We start from the raw sequence: 26295 nt of genomic DNA on the forward strand, positions 1-26295 counted from the left end.
GGGTCAAAAGACTGAGTCTCACTCAGCTCCTTGCCTGCACGGGAGCATTTTTGTGATGGGTAGAAGATGATTCTCCCTCTGAGTCATGCAATTGCTGCTTCCTTCTCTAAGAAATCTGGTAACATCAGTAGAAGTAAGGGGAGGGAAGAAATGGAAAGTGTCTCTGCATTTCAAGAGAAAAAGCAACAGCTCCCCCAGGGTGGTTGTTTGGGCAGCAGTCTGCATCTCAATTTCAACCCCAAAATAGCCATCAAGTGCTGGCAGCTGTGTTTGCTCTCCCCAAAGGTGTCTGAGAGGGTGTTGGTTTTCTTGCTGAGGTCCTGATGGTGTGATGAGCCATGAAGGAAATGTCAGCCCATGCATGAGGAAAGGAAAAATCAGGATTTGCAGGAAGACCTTGGAAATGTCTTGACTTGCCATACTGGTTCCTTGCTGCTGAACAGGGTTTTCACAATGATTTCAGGGCTGTGAGTGTGTCTGTCCCAGTGTTCCCTCTGATAGAACTGCTCATCTGAGCTGGAGTTGCAGTGTGAGACCAGCTGTAGCTCAGGTGTCAGGGTTTTGCCCTTGTCTGGTAGTTCAGTGTTACATCTTTGCTCCAAACCCCTCTGTTGATGTTGCATTGAGGGTGGAGATGTTTCCCCACGTGGTTCAGATGGAGAATGAAAGCCACTTAGCTGATCATGGGACTAGAGCTATGGAGACAGGCTGAGAGGGTTGGGGTTGTTCAGCCCAAGGACAAGAAGACTCCAGAGAAATCTGTGAGCCTCTTCCAGTGCCTAAAGGGATTCCAAGAGAGCTGCAGAGGGAATTTGTACAAGGGCATGGAGTGATGTAACAAGAGGGAATGGCTTCAGACTGAAAAGAGGGAATGTTTGCATTAGATATTAAGAAGAAATTCTTCCTTGTGAGGGTTGAGGGCACTGGAACATGTTGCCCAGAAGTGCTGTGGATTTCCTATCAGTGGAAGTTTCCGAGGCCAGGCTGGACAGGGCTTGGAGCAAGCTGGGATAGTGGAAGGTGTCCCTGCCCATGGAAGGGGCTTGGACCAAGATGATCTTTAAGGTCCCATCCAACCCAAACCATTCTGTGATTCTTTGATTCTCAGAAGTTTTTTCTCCATAGGGATTCCCAGTCTCATGAGGTGTCATTGTGTTGTTGTTCCTGAACCTTGTGTTTGCTCCCACCTGTCCCCTGAGGTTTTTGCAGAGATTGAAACCAGTTTTCTTCTGGTTTCTATTTCTATACACATCTCTCATGGCAGTGTGATGGCACAGGCAGGACACTCATGACCTGTTCAGCAATTTTTACCTGGGAAAACCTCATGGTTGCCTTTTCCTTCTCCAAAATGTCTGGAAAACTCCATTCCTTTGGGTTCTCTCATAGCCATTTATATTGGAGGATGATTGTCACCCCTGTGCATGGAGCAAACTGCTCTAAAAGCAGCTTTGCTGTGTCTCAGACGGGGGCTGGTGTGCTGGAACAGTGGTGGTGGGGCTGCAACCCTCCTCTGAAGCCTGGTAGCAGCTGGAAATGCAGTTTCCCATTAGCTCCTTCAGCTGTTGGAGTCTCTGTGACACAGGGAACTTTCTGCCTGATGGATTTCAGAGAGTGAGGCGAGGGCGGGTGTACATTTTAATTTTAGTTCTGCATGATGGAAGATGCTTGTGAGCCCATCATATTAATTTCAAAACTCTTCAGGACTGGGCTTATTTTGCTCGAATAGTGCAGTGGGTTGGCTGGGGAATCAGCAAGCAAAGCAGAAATTTGGGGAACAGTAAAACCAACCATGCAGACATGAGTTAGTCTGCACGGCCTCTCAGTAACCACCTGTGTGTCTTCCTTGACCCTGTTCCTACCCCTAGGAAAAGGGTTCTGACCCTGAAGGATCTTTGCTTCCTCAGTCTTTTGGGCTGGAGTTACTGGATTTGAAGGACTCCAGTTGTCCAGCTCTCCAGCTTAGCCAGTCTTCCACTGGTCCCATTTGCTCATTCATCCTCCAGGAGAGGCGGGGTGGATGTCATGCCAGCAGGAACTGTCATAAGCTATCTTCATGTCTAGTGCCTGGGCATGGCAGAGGGGAAGGCATGGAGAATTCCCAAAAAGGCAGCTGAGTAATGGAAGGTGATGGCTCCAGCTGCAGCAGAAGCATCTCCACAAAAAGGCTGCTCTTTCTCCTCTCCAGTTTCCTTGCAGCTGAGCTTTGACAGCATTAAAACTTCAGGTAGCCTCCATGTGAAAGCCTTTGGTTTCTCAAAAAGGGGGAGCTGGTTGCAATACAGGGATGCAATTTTGGGTTGGGAGGAGGAACATGAGTTCAGCACAGACAGTATGTGCAGGACCATGGATATGGGTGTGAGGTGGCTCAGTAGCAGGGAGTGAGGAAGCCTGGATTCATCTCTCCGTTTCAAAAATATTGGAACAACAGAGGAGTTCAGAGGAGTGTTTTTGTTGACTTGGCTTGGTACTGGCCTGGTTTCCACCCCAGAGGCTCCTTAGGTTTTTGGAATGTTAGATACATCATGGTTGTGAGGGAGTTTGGGGACATTCCTGGAGAACCCAGGAGAACCCAGCAGAGAAATTCCTCCAGCAAGCAGTTGATTGGACATTGTACCGCTGAGATGCAATCTGTGCCTCCACCTCATGAATTGTGTTGTTGCTATTTTTATTTTTTTTTTTAATAAATATTGTGTTTGTGTGCTTGGATGACATTTCCCATTCAGAAATGGAGGGGAGGAAGGAATGTGTCACCCACACCCAAGGTGCCAGGCGCATAACTCAGGAGAATTACTCATAAAGCCACAACCTCATTATCCAGCTATGAAGGATTTCTGCCACCAATTTCCTCAGTCTGGTCACAATCCTGAAATTAATCTCACCTAAACAGTCAGAGACATTTCCTCTCTCAGTGCAGGCAGAAATCATTTTGTCCCATGGTTGAATGCTTCAAACAAAAACAAAAATAGGCAACCTCCCCCCCCCCCAAAAAAAAAAAAATAAGCCCAAAATATAATGATTAAGGTGGTGCATTTGGGTTGTTAGAAAAGGGTGCTCTCATCCCAGTTCCAAGCAGATGATGGAGTGCACAGCATAGGTGGAGCAGATTGGGGAAGACTCAAAGCACCAGATGGGAAGTTGAGGTGGTTTTCCCAATGTAAACATTGCAGGAGGAGGGATAACTTCCCCTTTTGGGGAGCAAATGCGATCTGGAATTTCAGTGTTCTTGTAGACACTGGTAGGATGAGCTGAGTTTTGGATCTTCTGAAGCACCTGCCACTGTATTTCTTTCTCCTGCTGGAGGCACCTGGGTTTTGGCTACTCTTAGCAATATCCTGCAGGGAACATGTACAGTGAGCCTGTGATGGCTAAAATCCAGACCTAAACACACCTCTTACATGCTCCTCATCATCCTCTTCCTAATTTTTTTTTTTTTCCTGGAGCAGAAAAGAATGGCCTGTGAAGTCACAAACTTCCAGATCTCAGCCCCTGTTTTTTGGCTTTCTTTCTAAAGAAACAGGGTGAAGGAAAATGTCTCTGGGATGTCCAGGAGAAAAAGCATCCTTATAACCAGAGAAGTGATGGTGTGGCTCAACAAGAAGCTGGAACCAGGATTTCCTGGGCCAAACAAGGGGACTGGCAGGCTGCACATCACCATGTCCTGCCCACTATTCCCAAGAAGCAAGTGGCAGGACAAGAGGAAATGGTCTCAGTTTGCACCAGGGAGGTTTAGATTTGATATTAGGAAAAATTTCCTCACTGAAAGGGTTTTCAAGCATTGGAAGAGGCTACCCAGGGACATGGTTGAGTCACCATTCCTGGAGGTATTTAAAGATGTGTCAATGTGGCACTTGGGGACAAGGGGTTAGTGGTGGCCTTGACAGGACTTAGTAGCTGGACTAATGGGTCTGAAAGGTCTTTTCTAACTTAAATTACTCTGTAACTCTGGAAGGCTGAGAGCATTTCTTCTGTCAGCTCCTGGCTGTGACTGGTGGCTTTAAAAAGTTTGTGCTTTCCCTTTTATCTTGCCAAAGGACATGGAAGTGCTGCTGGACATGTCCCAAGTGTGGGATGCTGAAGGATGAGGTGGATTAGCACTCATCTGCTAATGAAGACCACAGCAAACAAGAAGGGATGGAGTGAGAGGATGGAGCCGAGTTGCCCCAGGGTGATTTCCATAGGTTAAACAGGCAGATCGTTGGGAATTGCATTGTCCAGATGTAACAACTCAATAAGATCAATGTTTACAAAACCCCTCACACAATTGGATCCAAATCTTGATTAAACCTCGAGGCTGGTTGTCCTCAGCCTGCTCAGTAGCACACACTCACTTGTTGCACTACCTTTTGATGTTTCTCATTCCGAGCAACAAGAAGCTGCTGCTCTGGGAAGGGAAAATCCTCTGTCACAGTGTGTAATTGGCTTGGTGTGTTTGCACAGAGGTCACCAAGGGCTGGGATTGCTGCTCTGCTCCTCTGGGCAGATATAAATCATTGCTGCAATTTTATCCCTGAATTTTTCTCTCTGGGGAAAATGCATCCCTGTTTTATTTGTGGGTTTTTTTTTTTTTTTAGCTGAGCTTTCTGTGTAGAGTATGTAGGAAATATATGGCATTTGTATAGGAAGCATTTATTAATGCAAAAGGGTTTTTAAAGTGTTCATCCCACAGTGACCAGAGCTGAAGGCAGTGTGTGAAGGGCTTCCTCACTGGTGTTAATTGAGCAAAGCAAGTAGGCGTATTAATTAAAAGGCCTTTTGTGAGCTCTTGAGAGCTGCCTGGTGCTCCTCTAATGCAGGACCTGCCCCTTGGGGTTGAACCAGTGCTTTTCCCTGGCAGCAAAATTGGCTGCTTTTGTAACCAGGAGGTGTTGTTTCTAGAATAAAAGCTAAAATTGGAAATTCTTGGAAGGTAGGAGTGTCTGTACGTGTTTGAAGGCCAGCAGGAGAGAGAAACAAGCGGCTGGTGAGAAATGCCAAGACCTTGATTCAGCAGGGTTCTCCCTGTTCTCTCAAATCTGACACACTGAAATGCTTAACTGGACTGTGGCCAGAGTGCTCCTCCCACAGCAGGTTTGGGATCTTAAGGAGGACTGGACACTTAAACAAGTGATTCCCCTTTTCCACTGGAGATTTTAATTTGTTATTTGTTATTTTTCCAGGTGTCCTGCAAACAGTTACAAGCCCTTACTTTTGTACTGTTGCTACTCTGGAAATATTAAAACCTTCTATTAAAAGCTCTTTTAATGATTTATATCAACTTTTTTTTTGGAAAAGGAGGTGCTGTTCCCCACGCTCAGCAGTGATGTTTTGAGGAACCAAAATGGTGTTTCTGTACCTGTTCCTACAGCCCAGCTCAGAGGCTGCAGGGTGTGCCTGGATATCAGAGCTCTTGGTGCTGATGGTTGCCATGTCCTTAATCATGACAGTGAAATTGTTTGTTTTTTTTTTTTTTTCCCCAGTACTTATCAGTTGTCTTTCTTTTTCTTCCAGATTAGAAGGAAATCTTGTGTGCCCAGAAGAACAGAATTTGGGAAGCAGCTGGTAAGAGCATCTCTTCAGGAGTCACCTGAACGTGGAATTCTGGGGCTCAGGCAGATGCAAATAATTTTTTTTCCCTTGAGAAACTTTTCTTTTTCCCCTTTGACTTTCATTTTATAGGAGTTTCACTCTCTTTTGGACTGAGTTGCCAAAAGGGAGAGCTGGTTTATGGGAGTTTTTGCTGGTGAGGCTGGGGAGGGAGTGCTTTATCTTCACTCATCTGGAAAGCAACCTTATCCAAGAGTTGTCTCAGAGCTTTGGCCATATTTTCATGTTCTCTGTGTTCTCATTGTGCTGATTCTTTGCTGGTTCCATGTCTTTGATCTCTAGAGCAAACCATGCAGAGGAATAAAATAAACACGGAGGATGGCAGTGCATTGAGACTTGGGTGCTTAAGGATGCCAGGCAGAATTTGAATCATGGAATAGTCTGGGTTGGAAGCAACTTTTGAAGGTCATCAAATCCAACTTGCCTTCAATGAGCAGGGATATTTCCAACTTGATTTGATTGCTCAGAGCCCCACCTCACCTGACCTTGAATCTTTCTAGGGATGGGGTGCCTGGCACCTCTATGGGCAGCATTTTTGTGTCTTACCAAAATCTTTTACCTCACCTGAACCCCTGCCCTCTTTCAGTTTGAAACCATTACCCTGACACTGCAGGCCCTACTAAAAACTCCACCCCCAAATTCCCTGAAATCACTGAGAACTGTATTGTTCTGTAGGTCCTCAGGTTTAACTTCATGTTCCTCATCTTGGAAACTCCTGCCAGGGTGGTGAAGCCTTGTTAGTCTCCCAGGCAATGTCAAAAGCAAGCAGGAGAGTGCTGGTGCCATCAGGGGGGTTGTTCCTGTGTCCATGGGATGCTCAGTGGTCCCCTCACAGGGAAATTGCTTTTTGCTCCAGCAGCAGACCCAGCCGTGGCGGATCCATTTGTGGGCAGCACAGCCCCAGCCAAGTTCCACTGGCTTTTTCTGGGACTGTTCTGTCCCTCCCAGCTGGTTTACCTCCTCTTGGAGGCATAGGGAGATTTATAGGACTCCTCCTTGGTGACCCTGGAGGCAGAAATTGTTTCATCCCCCACAAGGCTCATGTTTGGGGAGGGAGCAGTGCTTTGTGTAATTTTCCTGTCACCTTTGGCAGCATGGGTGCTGAATCAGTGTGATGGGTGTCCCCTTTGGTACAGGTGATGTTTCCCTAAATACCAGTGCTCATTTCCCCTGGGTCTCCTCGCAGCAGTGCTGAGCAAAGAGCTTTAGTGGTGTTGCTGCTGCCCTGAATAGTCCCTCAGCACCACGTCTGGCTGGAGAGAGAGAACATAAATTGTCCTCCCACAAGGGTCTGGACTGAAAATCAGAGGATTTGGCTTTCAGTACGAGCTAGTCATGCCTTAAAACAAATTTTGCCAAAGGCATCTTTCCTCAGCTTTATGGCTTTTTCTTCCCATCTCTTACTTTCATGAGCAGTTTCTTCTGTGTGGCAGAAAGGAGCAGGAACATGGGAATGTGGCCTCTGGGAGCAGCCTGGACCAATGGTTTAGAAAGCTGTAGTCAGCCAGGTGATGGGGCAGATTGTTTCAGCAGTGAGGGGGGAAATAACTGTTGTGGCATCTCTGAGTCTGTGACCAGCCTTGCTCTTGCTGGCCCTGGAGTCACGAGCCCGGTGCAGGACATTGGTGGTGGTGGTGTGAATTGTCAAGAGCACCAAGTGTGATGAATGTGGAAGGCCTGTGGTGCTTTGAGAGCTGCACTGATGGTGTCAGCCAAGCTGGGCTCAGGATCTCTCTCCCCAGCTGTCCTGGTGATCCTTGGCTGTGTTGACAACATTTGAACCGATGCCTTGGGAAGGCTGACCTGGAACAGAGACTGGACAGATCTAGTGAATAAAGTAGATATTTAGTGAAAGGCCTTTAAGGATACACATTGGCCAGTACAAGAGCCTGGACAGGGCTACACCCAAGATGGACTTAAAATAGTAACATAAATGGACCACCGGTCATGAGGTTTGACACTTTTATAAGTTTTGGTCTATTTGCATATTGGGGTTTAATTGTCCAATTACAGCTTCAGATTAGGAGGTCCCATCCTTCTTGTTTCTCTCTTCAATCCACTGTTGTTTGTGCTTTTGGGCCTGAAAGTTGTACTTCTTGTCCTTGGTCTTCAGCAGGAAAAGGATTTGTTTTGTCTCCCTACTCTGTGAAGAGAGCTGACACTTAATATGAGGCTCAGACCTACACACTTAAGCAGCACAGAATCTGAAAAACATGAAAGCTAAAACTTAAGGCATCATAGCCCCCGTCAATTTGTTGACCTGTCCAGTCTTGCCACTGTTCCTGTGTTGTCTCTGTGCTCTTGCACACTCATTGATTGCCCTCTCCCCACCCCATGTGCACCAGGGGTCTGTTGCTCTCCCTGTCTATCTGCTGGGTGATGAGAAAAGTGGATGGAAACCCTTCAGGAAGAGTCACACAGTCTAGGTTGGGTGTGGAATGCTCTTGAAAATCTCACTGTTTGGTAGCTACATGTGGTGCTTTGGGAGCAAAACTGTAGAAGGACATCATTGCAGCAGAAAGTCCAAATCTCTTCCTGCTCAGATTTGTTCTTTTTCACCTCCTGATACCCTGGAAGTCCGGGCAGTAGAGTTGTTTTTAGCCTTTTTTATGCTCTGTGCTGAGTGCTGGTGAAGGCACTTTTGCTGGAAGGGCTGCACAAGGCACAAGCACAAGGTGCTCCCTGGCCCCAGCCCTTCATCCACATGACCAAGAGTTTGCTGGAGGCTGCTGAGGTCTGGAGAGGCCACTCCTTGCTAAGGAGAACAGCAGGTTCCCCCTGGGGACTTGGCTCAACTGGCCTGACCTGTGCCTCAGCCATTCAGGTGATGCAAGTAAGAGGTTGACTGGGGCTAAGCTTGTGCCTGGATTTGTGTCCAGCATCAACTTCACTGCTCAAACTTTTCGTGTGTCACTAAGTGCTTTTCTGTCTTTGTCTCTAGCTGGTCATTGGTGCTTTTCCAATTATTTTATAGGCACAGTAACTGGAAAAGTTGTGTTTTTATCAGTCATAAATGTGCATCTGTGTGCACACAACTATCTATAAAATAAACCTTTATTGCTTAAAACAAATGGAGATGTAACATCCATGTGTTGATGTCCTTGTGCCCAGGACCTTGCTAGATCTCATTGCATTTTTCTCCTTGTCCCCATCTTTCTGATCTTTTCAAGTGTCAGTGCTGGACCTCACAAATTCTGCTTTTCATGAACTGTTCCATCATGTGCTGATTTTGTCTTTAGGAGTGTGAAGGACCTGGGTGCTTTGATTGTCTAAGGGTACATACAAGGGTTATGAGACACGAGGAAATGGCCTCAAGTGGTGCCAGGGGAGGTTTAGATTTGACATTAGGGATAATTTCTTCACCAAAAGAGTGGTCAAGCATTGGAACATGCTGCCCAAGGAGGTGGTGGAGGGATTTAACAGGTGTGCAGATGTGGCACTTGGGGACAGGGCACAGTGGTGGCCTTTGCAGTCAATGCTTGTTTAATGGTGGGACTTGATGATGTTAAAGGTCTTTTCCAACCTAAGCAATTTCACGATTTTTTGTGGACTCCTGGTGGGCTTGGCTTGCCATTTCCCCCCTCGCAGTGAGCTGCTCCGTGTCCTCACCTCACACGTGATCCCTGGTTGTGACACTACTCTCAGGGATGCCACCAGGTGTGTATGGAAAGGAAAAAGAGCCATTATGCAGCACCGCTGTATGGCTCTCCCAGCTGTCAGCATGTGATGTGAGCACTGTGGTGACCCAAAAGCCCTTCTCCCTGGGTGGTGGGTTAATCTGATAACTACCCACGCCTGCCTTCATGGGGATGTCCTGGCATTCAGTGCACCCCCCCTCAGAGCCATGGGCAGTGTCATCAGGCTGCTGGCACATTTTGTGTTTTCTCAAAGCAGTTTCTTGGCCAGAATTCCAGCGCTGGGGTGGTTTCTGGCCAGATTTCCTCCATGTGGTGGTCCCTGCTCAGTGAGCAGAGCTGGCTTTGCCTCCACAAAGCCTGCGGCTCCCGTCTTGCTGCTTCCTCCTGCATCTCAATCCTTGCATTCCTGCAGGAGAACAAGATAATCTCTGTGCTGGTTTTGTAGCAAACTCTCCTCAAAGTGACAGCCATGGGCAAGGCTGTGAGGATGTGGTGTGCTGGGATTGCTGATTCCCTGGGCCGCCGGCCTAATCTCCTTAGCACTGAGAGCTGCTGCTCTGAGCTCCCTCGGTTGTCTTCCTTGAGAAATGCTGCCTCCAAGTAGCCAGGGATCTGCACAAATTCCCTGGTCTTCCCTGAAGAAGTAGGAAGGTGTTCTCCCACTTGAGCAGCGTGCTTTGTTTTTGGCAGAGCCGAGCATGCAAATAGGGGGAAGTTTTCCACTGCTGGATGCGAGCGCTGCCGTCTGGCTGTGGGAGGTGTCTGCCGTGCACCACATGGGAAGAGGGTTTCTTGTGATTTGGGAGTGCTCCTCAGATGGGGAAAACCTGGGTGTGAAGGAAGGATTTCTAATCACAAGGCTGGAGCACCTCTCCTAGGAAGACAGGATGAAAGAGTCGGGGCTGTTCTGCCTGGAGAAGGGAAGGCTCCATGGAGACCTCAGAGCCCCTTCCAAAGCCTCAAGGGGCTCCAGGAGAGCTGGAGAGGAACTTGGGACAAGGGATGGAGGGATAGGACAAGAGGGAATGGCTTTAAATTGACAGAAGAGAGATTTAGATTAGAGATTAAGAAGAAATTCTTTGCTGTGAGGGTGGGATAGCCCTGGCACAGGTTGCCCAGAGAAGCTGTGGCCGCCCAATCCCTGGAAGTGTCCAAGGCCAGGCTGGATGGAGCTTGGAGCAACCTGGGATACTGGACGGTGTCCCTGCCCGTGGCAGGGGGTTGGAATAAATTTTTCTTAAAGGTCCATTTCAACCCAGACCCTTCTATGATTCTATGCTTTTTTTTTTTGAGATGTGAGGAAATACAGACAAGTGAAATTACAGTTATTGCAGTAGATATTGCTAAGGGCAGCTCCTGGACATTTGTAATCCTCGAAAAATGAGATTAATTTCCACTGTATTTTAAGGGATTGATGGAAGCTTTCCTGTGCTGTGCAGGTGTTTGGACCAAGCACCAGCACCTGAAAACACATGGATCTGGAAATTAATGTTGTTCCCACATCTCACACTTTGGCAGCATCACAAGTCTCCTCTTTTCCAGCCTATCAATGTCCTCTTTTGCTGCTAAAGTACAGTGGGGGAAAGATGAAACTGTCCTTGCTCTCCCTCTACCAAATGGCTGCCAACTTATGGTTGGAATTCTGTGATGGGTTTGAGGATTTGACTTGATTTATTTATGCATCCAGTTTTTACAGGAGAGGGATTAATTTTTCTCTTTTGACCTGGAATTTACAGAAACTCAGGTCCCAAAATCAAGAGTAGGTGCCTACTTAAGGCAGAGACAACTGTGAAGCCACCTTCATTTCTGAGCAAGCTGCCAGCAAATCTCCCAGTCTTTTTGGCTGCAGCCTCCATTTTGCAGGGCACATCAGTATATTTTGAATTATCTGCATCCCTGTGGCTTACAGGTTTCTGTTTCCTCCTGCTTGCCAGATTTTTATTTTTTTGGTGTGTTTTAAAAACATCTCCCCCTCACACAGGCATGTTCCTGTGCCTGTTTGGGATGACAGCCTAGAGCTGGTGTTGTGCAAGGTACCAGCAAAAGAGGTAAATCCAAGTGTCCCTTTATTTTCCTAAGCAGAGAGGAAGAAGCCGATGGGAGTTACTTCTGCCTTTAGAAATCCAAAAGGCTGAATGTATTTATATTTCAGCTGAATGAAATGGCAGCCCTCCAGCTTGCTTGCTGCAAAATTGAGGTTATTTTATGGAGCCATGGGTGGGATCTTTTCCCTTTTTATCTGTCCTCTCAACAGTGTGTAAAGATGGAGACACCATGTAAGGGGTGGTGTTAGAGCGGGCACTCTGGGATTCACAGAATCCATAAAATGCCTTGGGTTGGAAGGGACATTAAAGATCATCTTGTTCCAACAACAAAATGCTCTTCCAAACCTACACGCAGTTCAACATTGTGATCAGCATCCCTTGGAGATGGATCACAATGTTGAACTGTGAGTAGGTTTGGAAGAGGATTGTGTTGGCAGCTACAGAGCAGAGGGAAGGCAAACAAGCAGTGATTGCACAGGAATGGTCTCCAGAGCCCAAAAAATACTCACCCAGCATCAAACAGTAAGAGAAGGAAACCCTGTGGCACTATCCAAATCTGCTGTATGAATTCCCAGGGAAAGGACATCACTCTCTTCTGAAATGACAGGTTTTCTATAAAATTTGAAATGCTGGTGGAACTTTGAAATTCTTTGTGACTTCCCAACTCAGCTCTGCTTCCCAACTCTCATTTTCCAGATGGCTACAACCTATAGCAGGGCAGGAGAGTTCATAAAGTCTAGGAGGGTCAGGATAATGAAGGGGAGAGGCCATGGCACCGTGCCTGTCACTTAGGCAGAGCATTTCAGTGTTTTGAGATGTTTTGGATCTATGTTTGTGGTTTCAAAGTTGTTTCTGGAGATTGGTTTATGTCATCAATCCCAGTCTCCTCAACAATGTAATTGCCTGAGATGATCTGCTCTGGCTCAAGCTGGCCAGCCAGGATAGATCTTGTCCTGAGAAGTTTTGAGTTAGGACTGTATTTTAAGTCAGAAAAAAGTGTTCTCTCTCTGTTTTGAGTGAGCAGCTGGGAAGCAGATAAAGAAATCTATCAATTTTTTTTTTTTTAAACAGAACATAAAAACAAATAAATGCAGAAATAAATAAAGAAACCCTGCAAGCAGAGAATTGAAAACGGTCAGCTTCAGTGCCGTTGTGTGTGAATATTATTCCAAAGGATCAGAGCACCTTTGCCAAACGCAAAATATTGTTCGTGCCTGCTGGCATTGCTCATTCCCAATAAGGTGCAGTTGTTCAGTAACTGGTTACAATTTGGGGGGGTGAATATCTAGAAGTGATTAAAAAGCAATTTAAAATATCTATGCTTTCCCATTAAGCCGTTGCCAGGGGCGTTGAACAGTCTGTTTCCTCCCCTGCACTTAGAATCAGCCTTTTGTCACACTGGAGGCATTTTTGTAATAAAATTACATAAAATTACGTCATGTATCGACCAAAGCTCAGTTAACTTAAGCATGTGCAGGATCTCTATTAGCAAACAAACCTGTGGCTGGGGACATTGATTTTTGTAAGAATTAGTAATTTTGGCATGTAACTGTATTTTTAATAGCTCCATACCCTCCCAGTGGAAGTTAAGGAAAGGTGGTATTTCCATTCATTCTCTGACCCTTAAATTGGACAAGGAAAGCCCTGTGTTAGATACTTTTTTTCTCTTTCCCTCTTCCTTTCCCCATCCATTTCCCTGTCCTTTCCCTTCTTTTTCCTGTTTTTTTCTTTTCCTTTCCCTTAGTGTCTACAGATCTGATTTTTTTTTCCCTTTTTCCTTCCTTCTTGCCCTTCCATTTTTCTTTCTTTTCCCCTTCCTTCCTTTTCCTTGCCCTACTGTGTCTACAGTGAAAGCAGACTAAACAAAGGAGTTCAGTGCTGGAAAACTCTACAGGACAGGAATCATAGAATAATTAAGGTTAGAAGAAGGTGTTAGAGGACACCAAGTCCAGTGATCAGGGATGTCCTCCATCAGATCACATTTCTCAGAGCCCCATCCAACCTGACCTGGAATGTTTCCAGGGAAGGGGAATCCACCACCTCTCTGGGAAGCCTTTTCCTGTGTTTACCACCAACACTGTAAAGAATTTCGTCCTTACATCTAATCTTAATCAACCTTCTTTTAGCTTGAAACCATTCTCACTTGTGCTATCCCAACAAGCCCTGCTGAATAGTTTCCCCCACCTTTATTGTCAGTGCAGTGGGAGGTTTTTAGAGGAAACTGGTTCTTAGAGTGTCCAAGGCCAGTTTGGATGGAGCTCTGAGCAACCTGGCCTGGTGAAAGGGAGTTGGAACTGGATGGTCTTGCAGGTTCCAAACCATTCCATGATTCTAAATGCTGTTCCTTGGCTGAGGTGAAGTTTTCCCAGACCTGCCCTGCAGAGGCTCTTGGCCTTGACTGGACTAAGTGGTTTTTTTTTTTTCTCTCACAACTTCTCTCAAAAGTGACATTTCTGATAAACAGCTCAAATTGTCTTTTAGGAACTATATTTATAATAACTTACGTGGTCTCTGCTGCTGCTATAGGGTAGCCATAATTCAAAGCAAACCTTTACTGTCTAATTTTAGCAGGTACTTAAATGTGGTGAGGGATGAATATGGGTGGGGGGAGGACATTCTACAGGCTGATGGGATATTTGCAATATACTCTTAAAATTTTGTGTGTATAATTACTTATAAGAGAACAAAGGGAGGAAAAAAGTTGGGCAGTAAAGAAGTTGACTCATGGTATTGAAGCAATAAACAATTTTCTCCTTAAAAAACTCAAAAGACTGTGTTTTGTAATAGCTTTTGAAAGTTAATATTTATAGGACTGGAAGCTGATAGACTTTCTATTATGTCCTAACTGATTTTGATGGGGAAGAGCTTTCTGATTCTGTCATTCTCAGTTAGATCAGCTTTGGCAATGCTCTGACAGGGTTTGCAAGGACCTGATATCCAAGGAGAAGTGCACTGGAGAAGTGCACCCAATCTGTGAACCCACCCATGATTTTTCTGTGGTTTCTGCAGTAGCATCTCCCTCTAATGAGAGCAAAACAAACAAAATCCCAACTTTTGAAAAGTCATGACCTGTATAAAACTAACCTTGACTTTTCTGTCTTTTATGATTAAGTTCTCCTGTGGCTTTTTTTTTTTTTTTGTTTTGTTTTGTTTTGGTTTTGTTTTTGGTTTTTTTTTAGTCCTGTTTCTGCCTGCAGATGTTCTGAAGAAATCCTGAGCTTTGGTATAAAACACAGCTCTGTGTTTTAAAAACTCTACCCCTTTTTACTTAAAGTAATTGTACCTTTAATACATTGAATACCTATGTATCCCGCAGACCTTCACATAACATAATAGTTTTTCTGGTGGCAATTAATCTAATTTCTGAGCAGAAGTGTAGCTACAGGGCTGCTTTGTTTGTACATGTGGTTCTTTGAGCTTTTCAATCCCACTGCTCAAATGGAAAATTGGGAGGGTTTGTCCTCTATGGAAGGAAAACAAGGAGCATGTCAGTCAGAAAAAGAAATTTGTGAGGTTTAGTGAGTATCCACTCTTATTTTTTAGCTGGCAAGAGTTTGGCAGTGTTTGGGATTGCTGTTAGTGAATTTATAAAGTTGTTGGCAAACTCCTAATTCCCTGCATGTCCTCAGCCAGCATCTTGGGTATCTTGTAGTGGGGTTATGATGAAGACAGAGCAATTTCAGGTTGTGCTGCTGTGGCTGCATCTCCAGGTCCAGATCTTCATACCTCTCTTTTTGGTTTAGCCCAGCTCATGGGAAATATTTGGGCTCTTAATCACAGAATGGTTTGGATTGGAAGGGGCCTTAGAGATCATCTCGTTCTGCCTGGTTGTCTGTGGCAAAGTGTTATTTTTATCAATTGCTTTGCCTTTGGCTTGTGGCATTTTAGTTTGCTCAGCCTCTGCCATGTGTTGGCTCCCTGTCAGAACTTTTTCATCTCATCCACCTGAGGAAGAACAGACTGAGTGAAGTGGTTGGAGGTGCTGAGGGAGATGCTCCGAGCTGGACATGCACCTGGACACTCAGGAATCTTCTCAGTGCCTGCTGGAGCCAGGAAGGACTGCCCAGCCCTAATTCTTCCCTTCAGACACAGGCACAGTCCACAGTGGTGTCTTGTTGGCTCAATTTCCTCCTGCATATCACGGCTTGGCCACTTCTGCCTTGCAGCTGGACACAACATAAATTTATACAGAGGAGGAAAGAACTCAGCTCCTGTGGGAGGTCTGAGGCTGTGGATTTTTCTCTTTCTGAACCAATTCCTGGTTTTCAATCCTCTAACCACTGTTCAGTCTTCCTTGTGGGGTCAGCAGAGATGTCTGGACCACAGCCTTGTTTTTCTTGGCTCTTCCCTCAAAGTAATTGAGGAAGTCATATGAGTCTCCAGGGTGTCTGGGAAAGAGAAGCTGGAGCTGCTATCCTAATTTCTGGTCCTGGTTTTTCAGGACTGGTGTGTGTGTGCAGGAATGCTTCAGTACATCTGCAGGCACACGGTGGGATTCTTGGGGTGTCCTGTGCAGGGCTAGGAGATGGACTTCGATGATCCTTGTGGGTCCCTTCCAACTCAGCACATTCTGTGATTCCATGATTCTGCTGCTGTGGGTGTTCCCTGAGTGGTCCAGCCTCCTCACCGGGGGATGATGGTGCCCATCCTTAATTTCCATTGTCTCCCATTGGTTTAATCTGGAATTTGCTCTTCCTCTCGGGTTGGGATATGGGGGTTTGCTGAGCCCACATCACATGTGGGAGTGCCTGCAGCAGGATTGTTTCAGGGTGTCAGGTCATTGGTCAGGGTTGGGCGTTTCTCTGTCTACTAATAGGATGAGCTTTGGTGTTTTGTCCTGCTGGAACCCTATTTGAGACCTTTCTGAAGGACTTTGGTCCTTTGGTCATGCCAAGGGTATAGCCTTGCTGCTACAGTTGTGCCACACAGCTCTACTCTCAGTTGTTGAGTATATTTTGAAATATTCCCATTTAATGGCAATACAAGGCATGGCTGAGCTCTGGAATGCCATGGAGAACCTAAGGAGTGGAAATAGAGTGGCAGCAGAGCTTAACACTTCTTGGCTTTTGTTCGTGTTGAGCTATCTGGGTTTTGTGTGTTGACTGATCTGCTTGCTTGGGCTGCTGACATTCATCTCTCTTGACTGTCAAATTCAGTGTAGTGGAAATGTTAATCTGACCACAGTCACAATGCAAAGAGGGATCTTCAGGTAAAAACACACACAGAAACCTTCTCAGGAGTCTGTTTAGGTCTGAAGAACAAATCTGTACATGATGTTGGTTATGTTTTCTCATGTTGTGCTGTGAAGCCCCATCCCACCAGCTTGTGGAAGCTGCTTTGTGTTGTCTCCTCCTGCACAAGACTTCTTCAGGGATCCTCCTCTTTCTTAATTCATGGAACAAGGCTCCCACTGGGATCAAGGGAGTTTTAATGATGCATATCCTACCACATCTCCAGTCTGGGATAACCAGCATCCCAATATTTAAACATGCCAAAGGCCATAAACCTCTCTGAGATACCCCTCAAAACTTTGGAACATGGAGATGCCCTTTATTGTCCTTTATTTCCAGGCCATACCTATGTAGGATCTAAGCCATAATCACAATCCTTTGAAATTTTAAGCAGCTGTCTCATTCTCTCTGATCTCTTTGTGCTGTCACATCTGCCTGTCAGGCTGTCTCCTGCTGAATTGGGGTTCTGTGTTGATACAAGATTTTCTGGTCCCCTTTCAAAACACCTCTTCTCCTTCTCCCTTTGTCATTTGCATGATATTAAAGCTGCTTCTTTATTTGGTGGCTTTCTGAGAGCTTGGACTCTCCTTTTTTGTTCTCAAGTCCAATTCACTCTGGATAAGGCAGACCTGAAGGCAAAGTTGCTGTGGCTTTCTGAATTTTTTGTCCTTTTTATCCAGGACATGTTTTTAAATGGTGGCATTCTGCTGGCTCTGTGCTATATGGAGAGGACCAGAGCTGTCCTGCCTGTGGGATTGTCCATGAGAATTTAGCTAGACCTGTGCAGGCATCATTTACCTGTTCAAAGCAGTTTGGGGATCACTGGATGGTCCAAAGGGCAGAACTTTGCTGGAGAAGAAAAGTCTCAGTGCTGCAGAGATTCCTGTGCCTCTGGTGAGCATGGAGTGTCCAGGAAGGACAAAACCCCAACCAGTGTCTTGCAGGATGGTTTTTCTCTTGGTGTATCTGGTGGGGGGGCAAGGAATGTTTTTTGATTATTTAAGGAAGGTTATTTGGTTACCGTTTGTGATGGTCCATTCTGGTGAGTTCTGCCACAGGGAGGGAACAGGGGCTTGACCTGCAAAATCTTCCAGAGTGGAACCTTTTTTTTTTTTTTTTGTCCATGCAATTTTTTTACTGCTTTTTTGGATGGATGGGCTAGGGGAAAATGAATCAATGGATACTGTGTGCTTGGAACATTATGCTAAGTTTGGATATCTAATTATAAAATTAAATTCTTCCAGGACCCATTTGTGCTGCTCTAGTTGGGTGTTGCTCTGACTCCCAGGTGATGCTACAGCTCTGGTTCTTCTGTCCCAGAGAGGACACAGCCTATAAAAGTGTCTCAGTTGCTCTAGATGGAGCCTGAGCAAACTGGAATAAAGCTTTTCTCCCCAGGGAAAGCATGCCAGGCTCATGGTGGCACTTTTGATGTGTGTGTGGGACACTGAGCATCTGACCTCTGCTGCTCTTCTGCAGAAATATTTTGTCAGGATTTCTCCCCCTCCCATATTTGTTGAACAGTGTGCGAAATTCAGCACGTTTGATGGAATGATAAGATTTACCTCTGAAAATGAGCTTTTGTGTATGAATAGACCTCTGTGAGGATAGTTGGAAAGAAAGCTCATAATACCGCCAAAGTCTTTAAAAACTATGAGCCTGAGCCTGCTGTCCTCTCTTCACCTCAATTTCTCAGGTGTGACAAGCTTGAAAGCCAGAAACCTCTCTCTGACTGCACACTAGACATGACACAGTGAGTATATTTTTGGAAAATGAAGAACAATTGGTGTGTTACTGAAGGAAAAATACAACTGATGCCACTTCACTGAAGGAAATCCCACTGCTGCCCCCCTTTTTTTCTATTTTTTTTTTCCCCTGGAAACTGCAGAATTTACTATGCTGTTTATGTGCTGAAAGAAAATGGTGATAAATTAGTCCCTGTAGCCAATCCTACTTGTACCACAGAAATAGTTGTATTTATGGAAGGGGTCAAACATGCAGTAGAGTCCAGAGATGTATGGCAATGTTTACCCCAGACCACAGCACTGTGTGATTTATCACAGGGCACAGAGCAGGCTGTAATGTGTGTCCTAATTAGTGTAATGTACCTTGTAATAGCTGTGAAATAAATTCTGCACCGGAGCTTTTGGCCCAAAAAACACAGGATCTAATGCAGATTCCTTGAAGATAAAAAGGGAAGAAAAATCATCTAATGTTGTAAAGGCCTTTGGGTGAAGTCTGAAGTACATCTGTATGTAATCACAGAATCACGGAATGGTTTGGGTTTTGGAAAGGATTTTAAAGATCATCCGGTTCCAAACCCCTGCCGTGGCCAGGATCACCTCCCACAGCTGCTTCAAGCCCCATCCATCCTGGCCTTGAACACTCCCAGGTTGGATGGGGCTTGCAGCAATATGTAGATGTCAAGTTTGTGGGTAAAATGTGTGTTAACCTTGCGTTGCTCACCCTTTTCCTCCCACGACACAGAACTTTCCTCTTCCCCATGGGCTCATTCTTCCTCTGTCACCCCAAGCAGGACTGGGAAGTGTTTATTGGTTAATGAGTTAATCAGCCCCACATTTTTGCTTGCACCCTCTTGGTGTGGCTCTTTTTAGCACTTGGTAGTTTTAGAGAGAGAGGATGACTGATGATCGTGTTTTGAAGCTCTGTGAGTGTCTTCCAGTTCCTTATCGCTCTTGCAGATGGTATTTAAGTGTGCTGCAAAACATAATTCTCATGTGGGAGTGGATCTCCACATGGACTTGTAGAATTTCTTCTGGTGTATTGCTGAATGATGCAACCAAAATGAGATTTTTTTTTTTTCCTTTTTTTTTTTTTCTCATGGAGCTCCTGGAGGACTGTCAAGTACTGATGCTACCAATTCATAGAGAAGGAAACTGGCACCCCAAGGGCTTTTGCTGTGAAGTGCTGTCAAGAAGGACTAATCTGAGGCCTTTGGTCTTTGTTTCCCAGCTGAGATGCCCTCCAAGGGCTTGGGAAAATGGAGTTTCTTAGTTGATGTAGGATGAAATTTCCTCCATTACTTACTATCTCTCTATCTAGTGTAAAGACTTTTTTTTCTTATTTTTATTTTTATAGAGAACCTTCACTATTCAGATCTTTATTAGAACAGATTTTTATATTTGGGGTTGGTGCTGTGGGTTTTTTGGTTTTTTTTTTTCCTGTTCGCTTTCTGTTCTCCCCTTATCTGGCTTTTTCCTCTGTAGATCATGAGTATTTGATTGGGGGTGGAGGAGTCAAAACAACACAAATTTATTTGGTCTGTCAAACTTCCTCTTTGTAATATTCTTCTCCGTGTAAAAGATGACACAAAATCAATCTCCTGGTTGGCGTCGTCATTCCTCTTCTGGCAGCTTTTGCTCAGTGATCGTTACTTTTTGTTTGGCTGCATTTTATTCTTTAATGTGTTTTCAAATACATCATCAGATAACAATTGTTGAGATCCTCCTTCTATTTGAAGGTTTGAGTGCAGATGTGAACTTGTGTGGCCTTTTCCTAACCTCCTGTGATCGTGTCATGCTGTTTTGTTTTAGAAGGGATACCAGGGGAAGAAACTGAGTGCCAGTCAAGAATGAAAAATGAGGATATTATATTGTGGAATGGGATGTGGCTTCCATGATCTTTTTTCAAACAATACATTTGTGGAAGCTCCCTCCAATGTTTTGGGGGTTTTTTTGTACTCTGATTCTCTCAACTTTTCTCTCCCATCATGCTGCCTTTCTGTCACTTTTTCAGATTCTCCATCATCTTTGTGAGTGACTGTGAAAGCAGCTGCCTGCTTTTAAGTGAAGTGAACCAAAACATGGATTTTTAAAACTACTGTTCCAATGATGAAATTATTTTTCTTCCTGAATACTTTAATTCAGTACAAGTTCTTTCATACTGTAATTTTTGTTTTGTATCAATAGACTTTTTAGAGCCTTTTTGTGTGTAGAATTCTGGATTCAGGAGAAAGAAAAAATAAAACATATGGACATAGTTGAGCCTCTAATCTGAATTGAATGAACTTGTAATATTTTTTGTAGTCAAAGCTTTGCAGTGCTTTCTCTTTCCTCCCGCCCACATAATAAAGATGTTATATGAGTTCTGTGGTTTGAGGAACTGGTCTGTAAAGACTGGGGACAGTTATTTTTGTTGAGAGAGTATTGAGGAGTCAGCTGATGGCAAAGAGTGATCACCAGGAGGACTCAGAGCCAAAGTGAGCCCCAACAGTGAGAAGATAAAGACTGATGGTTTAACCTCCAGTTGATTTACTGGAAGATCATTCTTTGCCCATAAGTCCACACTGGTGAGAATTTAAATCCAAGTTTAGTGAAGGATGTAAATATAAATCTGAATGTGATTCTCTTTGAGTTTGTCTTATCTTAGGGGAGAATGTCAGGGAGTTGTTGCCGGTAGTTCCTTCCTAACCTGTGAAGTGGATTTACCCTTTGTGCAGTAGGAAATTGCAGGTCTCCAGAACCCCTCTGATGGTAACTGGGAAATTACCCTTCTTGCAGTTCTGCCATTAAGCTGCTGAAGAGATTTAATTCTTGAACAGATGTTCTCAGACTGGAATTTTCATTTCTCTAAGTAGGATTGGAAACTGGGCAGAAAATTTGGCTGTTGGGTTGATGAGGCAGCAGTCAGATAATTATGAACAAAAAAAAAAGATATTTTCTTTAGATGTCTTCTGATGATGTGTGGTAACTTCTTGCTCTGAAAGTTTTGCAGGCAAATTATATTTAATGCTGTCTTCAGATTCATCGTTGATCTCTTTGGTGAATTCTGGTTGGATTTGAATTTTTGTGTCTAAACAGTTTCTTATGATGGTTTGTTGGGTTTTTGTTTTGTTTTTCCCTAACATGAGAGGGTGACAGCAGTTTCTCTAAAAAGACAAGCTAAAATCTTGTAAGTTACCATCTTTTCAAGATGCCTCAGCTCCTGAGGAAACAAACTGCTCTCCTAAAGGTGTTACAACTCACTTCTGAAACCTCCAGATTTTCTTAAGATGCCTCCCTTCTGCAGCAGTGATTAATTGCTGCTCCTGTAACCCAGTGGATGGAATGGCCTGGTATAAATCCAGACACGTGGAGACCTTTGCTCATCCTTAATCATCTGCTGTCCAGTGCCACAGTGGAATAAATTATTATTGTTATTATAAAAGCTGCAATTTATCTTCGATCAGGCCTCATGGATAAACTTCTTATTTTTATTTTTTCTTCCTTGAGGCTTAGTAGATTTAAAAAAACAAAAGGTTTTTGGGTTTTTTTTAACATCTACCTATGGAAATTAAATTAAGACCATTTTAATGTCTACCAATATAAATGAAATAAAGAGTATTTGCAGGGGTACTGTAGCCACATGGTTACTGCTCGTCACAATCTGATTGTGGTGATTTCTCTTCAAACTGACCCAGAGCAGAATAACTCTGGGCGTGTTTCCTTCTGCTCTCAAATATTTGATTCCCAGGCACACAGTCCTCCTTTCCCTTCCCCGTATCACTTCACTTGATGCATTGGCAAGAGCCGGGTAGAGCAAACAGGTATTTTGTCCTCATGAGATATTTGGCAGGTCTTTATTGGCTTTCTCAGCGCCGTTCTCCTGATGTGAGCCAAGGATCAGAAGCTGGGTTTATTTTAGGCAACTTATAAGACAAAATATAAGCTGCTTCAGTTCCTTTTCTTCCTCTGTGTAGGCACAGGCTACACTGTGGGAGCTGCTGGAATTATATCTCTTAACAATACAGCCTTTCATCTTTCTCAGACTGCAGTATATATATAATCCGACTGGTTGGTTTATTACGTTTTTATTGCTGTCAAATTTTTCTGAAGATTAGACCGGGAGGAAAAAAAAACGCCTTCAGAGCAAGATCTATGAAGGTGTGAAATGGCCTCTGAGGAGGGGCCCTGGGAGCACCACGGCTTGAGTTATTGCAAGGCAGGCAGTCCAGAGGATGGGAAAATCCCCCCTGGAGGTGTTGCTGCCTGGGTGACCTGGCTGGGATGGATTTTAGCCCGTGCTGGGGGTCACCTTTCCAGGTGCAGGTGCTCACAGGGTGGGTGGGTCCTGCTGAGAACAGAATTCCCAGTGAGTCTGTGGGATTTCACACATCTCTGAGATGCATTCCCAATGAAACAGCCAAAGTTTCTGTATGTTACTGGACTGCAGACTGTTTCTTCATACTGATGACTTCTGAATGGTTAATTCCAGGTATTCTCTCAGTTATTTAAAGGCTTTAATTTCTCTCCCCTTTACTGGGGCCATTCAGTACCTAAAGGAAACTTATTAAAAAAAAGGTGAGGACAGGTCTTCTGTAGGGTACATACTGTTAGGAGAAGGGGTAATGGTTTTAAATTAAAGGAAGGTAGATTTAGACTGGAGATTAAGACGAAAATTTTATGCTGAGGCTGGTGAAGCCCTGGCACAGGTTGCCCAGAGAAGCTGTGGCCTCCTGACCCCTGGAAACTCTCAAGGTGAGATTGGACAGGGCTCTGTGCAAACTGATCTGGTTGAGGATGTCCCTGCTTGATGCAGGGGGTTGAAACTGGGTGACCTTTAAAGGATCTTTCCAGCCCAACCTATTCTGTGATTCTGTGATTTCATTTTTAGGTCTGAATAGGACTTCTGAAGAAATAAAAGGAGTTGGGCTGGTGGCGGTCCTGTGGCTGAAATGAAAGGACCAAATGCTGATTGGTGCAACAGAACTCTTGAAATCAAGAGCTGATGGTTATTTTTCACATTTTCAAAGCTTTCTTGATGGACCTGCTATCTTTATCTCCTTTTTTTTTTTTTTTTTTTTTTTTTGTAATCTGTGGAGACACACTCCCTTTCTGCTTTACCAAAGCCACCGTCCTGCAGAGATTGACTTTCTTTTCCCTTCTTTTACCATTCGGAGGGAAAAAATATCTTTTCATAGGCAGTGGGAATATGGGGAGAAACTGCTGCAGCAGATTAGATAACTTGTCTCTATAAATGGTAAGGGCAAAATCAGCATTTTGGAAAGAAATAATAATTTTAATGTACATCTTGGTGGAGGCTTGAGCTTCATTTGTGTGGCTGCACGAATGCAAGCAAGAAACCAAGTTATTTCTAAAGAACTCAACAGCTCAGCTTTGCTTTTTTCCCCTAGCAAAGCTAGATATATTGTGCAGTGGCCGAAACCTCTTTTTCTCTCCACCAGGGAAACTTCTGTTTTTTACAGTCCTCCATTTTACCACAGAGGGCTTCCTTTGAATCACCCAAGACCTGGTTAATTCCTTATTCCTATATAGATGTGAATCTTGGCTGGATCAGCTCATCCTCATATTTTAAGCTAATAATGTGAGCTCCATAGAGTTATCTCGTGGGCTTCTTCCAGAGAAGAACCTTGCCACGTGAAGAAGTTCCTTTTGCTTCTTGTGATTATTAAAAGATCGGAGGCACCATTTGTGAGAGTATGTCCTGAATGCTTTTTAGAAAACGTATTTTCAAGGAAAAAAAAAAAAATGTTTTCCATCTCTCTGTATTATTTGATCTGTTATCTGTTACCTTCACTGTGGAAAGTGCCTCGCTGCATTTCAGCGATAACCTTATTGCTGTGTATCTGAGGCAGTGTTTAGGTTTCTGTAGTGCTTTTCATTGTGGCGTCTCCAGCAGCTTCGCAAGTGTGCTGGAAAGTAGGTCAGTGTTATTCTCGTTTATAAAATAGAGGCTGAGTCTTTAGGTTTCTCTGTAACCAATTTTTTTTTTTTTTTCATTGCTCGCAAGTGGTTCTGGCTGCGGAGAAGTTGCTGACTTTTCCTCTTCACTTTGCAGTTCTGAAGCTCCCGCTCCTTTCCCAATACAGCTACAAAATAACTTCTGGCATGTTGAGAGAGATCTGCCATAAGTGCTCATCCCAAACTTCCACGCTGAGCTTTTCTTCCCCCCACAGAATGGTTTGAGTTGGAAAAGACCTTAAAGCTCATCTCATTCCAACCTCCTGCCATGGGCAGGGACATCTTGCACTATCCCAGGTTGCTCCAGCCCCGTCCAACCTGGCCTTGAATAAATCCAGGGGCTGAGCAGCCAGAAATTCTCTGGGCAGCCCTTCTAGTGCCTCAGCACTCTCATTTTTGTTCTTTCCAAAATCCCTTCATCTGCATCTCCAGGAACACTCAGAACTGCACACAGTGGGAAGATGAATGTGAAAATTTATCTCCAATGCAGTAATTCAACTTGACCTTTTCTTGTGTTTTAGTTTAGCATTTTACAATTATTTTTATTTTACAATGCAATTATTATTAGTTTAGCATTTTACAATCATTTTTTTAAAGTCCTCAGAGTTTCCCAGGAGGGGTAGATCCAAGAGTGGGAGGCAAAGAACCGGTGCTGCAGGAGGGCTTGCAGCACTCCCTGTTATGCTTTTATGGAATATATTGCCTTTAACAAAGTGTTCCAAAAACAAATTTGGAGGGTTTACCTAGAAGCTGTCTGCTTCCGCCGCGTTCACACCTTGAAGTGCTCTTGTCACAGAATCATGGAATTGTTTGGGTTGGAAGAGACCTTCAAGAACTTGTCATTCCAACCTCCCTGCCATGTGCAAGGACACCTCCCACCAGACCAGATCATCCTTTGAGTTGTCTGCTGCTATATTCAAGTGTTCCCCTATGTCCCTATATGTGAAGTAAACCAGTAATTGCCTTTTGTTGGAGATCACAAGTGAAATACTGGAAAATAACATTCTTGTGGCAGATACTATCCTGGAAGGATCAATGTTCTTGAATTTCTTATGGATCCGTGCAGCTTGTGTGATCCCTGAATGCTTTTTAATCCTAATGGATGTGTGTAGGGAGACTTTGGTTTATTGAAAGATGAGGTCTGTGGTACACAGTGCACTGGTCTCTTGGATGAGCAACTGGAAAACAGCATTTTGGTGTATGTGGCATTTGGTTAAGCAAAATACATGGTGTTTTGAGGAACAGTTTTGAGTGGTCCTTGACTAGGCAGCCAGAAACATTTCAAAGCAACTTGTGACGGTTTAGGCCCAGTAGAAGATTTGGGTCATTGTACCCCATTTTAAGCTCCTTCTATGACATTTTGTAGACATTTGGTGGCTTTCCCTAAGAGCCATCCACAAGATCATCTGGTTCTGTGTCTCTACTCTCTGTCATTTTTCCACCCACTAAATGCTACAAACCACCCAGTTACCCTGGAAAAGGAACGGCAAGAGCTTTTCTGAGGGTCCCATGGTTTTGTGATAACAGAGATTTTGTTAGATGAAAGTGTTCAGGTGAATTTAGAATATGGGTTGTGCAATCAGCCCACCCATCTCACACTGTCTGTGAAGTGTCTGACTCTAAGTCTGGCAGCCAGAGAGGGTTTATGCCTCTGGATACCACCACTCTGCTGATTGAACTTGGTATGTGATCTAGAGGAGCTGTGTGGAAGTCCTTTGGAGTCCTAGATGCCTTTAAAATGTCATGTTTCAGATTGTTTGGCAAACAAACTCAGGGTTGTGATGTCCTCAATAAAAGGCAAAGTCCTCCATAGGGTATAGGCTGGAAAATGCTGAGTGGAAGGAATTGGAAATGAAGGGGAAAGCATCGAGTGCCCTCAGTAAATTTTGGTGTAGGCCCCTGTGGCCTGTAAATAACTCGGTGCCACTGCTCGCAGCAAGGTTGGGAAGCTGGGCTCAGAGTGCCTTCCTGAGAAGCAATCTGCTTTATTTTCCAGCCAAAAGATATCAACGTCTAATCCATTTTTGGTCTGTTTCTGTTGCTTCTAGAAGCAGTGATGATGGGTTGATTCCCACAGTGTGTATTTATTGTGGATTCC

At 44.4% G+C, this 26295-nt stretch overlaps 1 protein-coding gene across 8 annotated transcripts in view; it reads left to right on the forward strand.

Moving 5' to 3' along the window:
• TSNARE1 (t-SNARE domain containing 1) overlaps window positions 1-26295 on the forward strand; it is a 458033-nt gene that overhangs the window by 39361 nt on the left and 392377 nt on the right. For all 8 annotated transcript variants that reach the window (XM_066175258.1, XM_066175253.1, XM_066175288.1 and 5 more), the window contains one exon: window positions 5488-5538. The gene's annotated coding sequence lies outside the window, so the exon portion shown is untranslated. The remainder of the gene's footprint in view (window positions 1-5487; window positions 5539-26295) is intronic.

Source organism: Chamaea fasciata, unplaced genomic scaffold, assembly GCF_029207755.1.
Source record: "Chamaea fasciata isolate MVZ Bird 193981 ecotype frontalis unplaced genomic scaffold, bChaFas1.0.hap1 SCAF_1, whole genome shotgun sequence".
Lineage (NCBI taxonomy): Eukaryota > Metazoa > Chordata > Aves > Passeriformes > Sylviidae > Chamaea > Chamaea fasciata.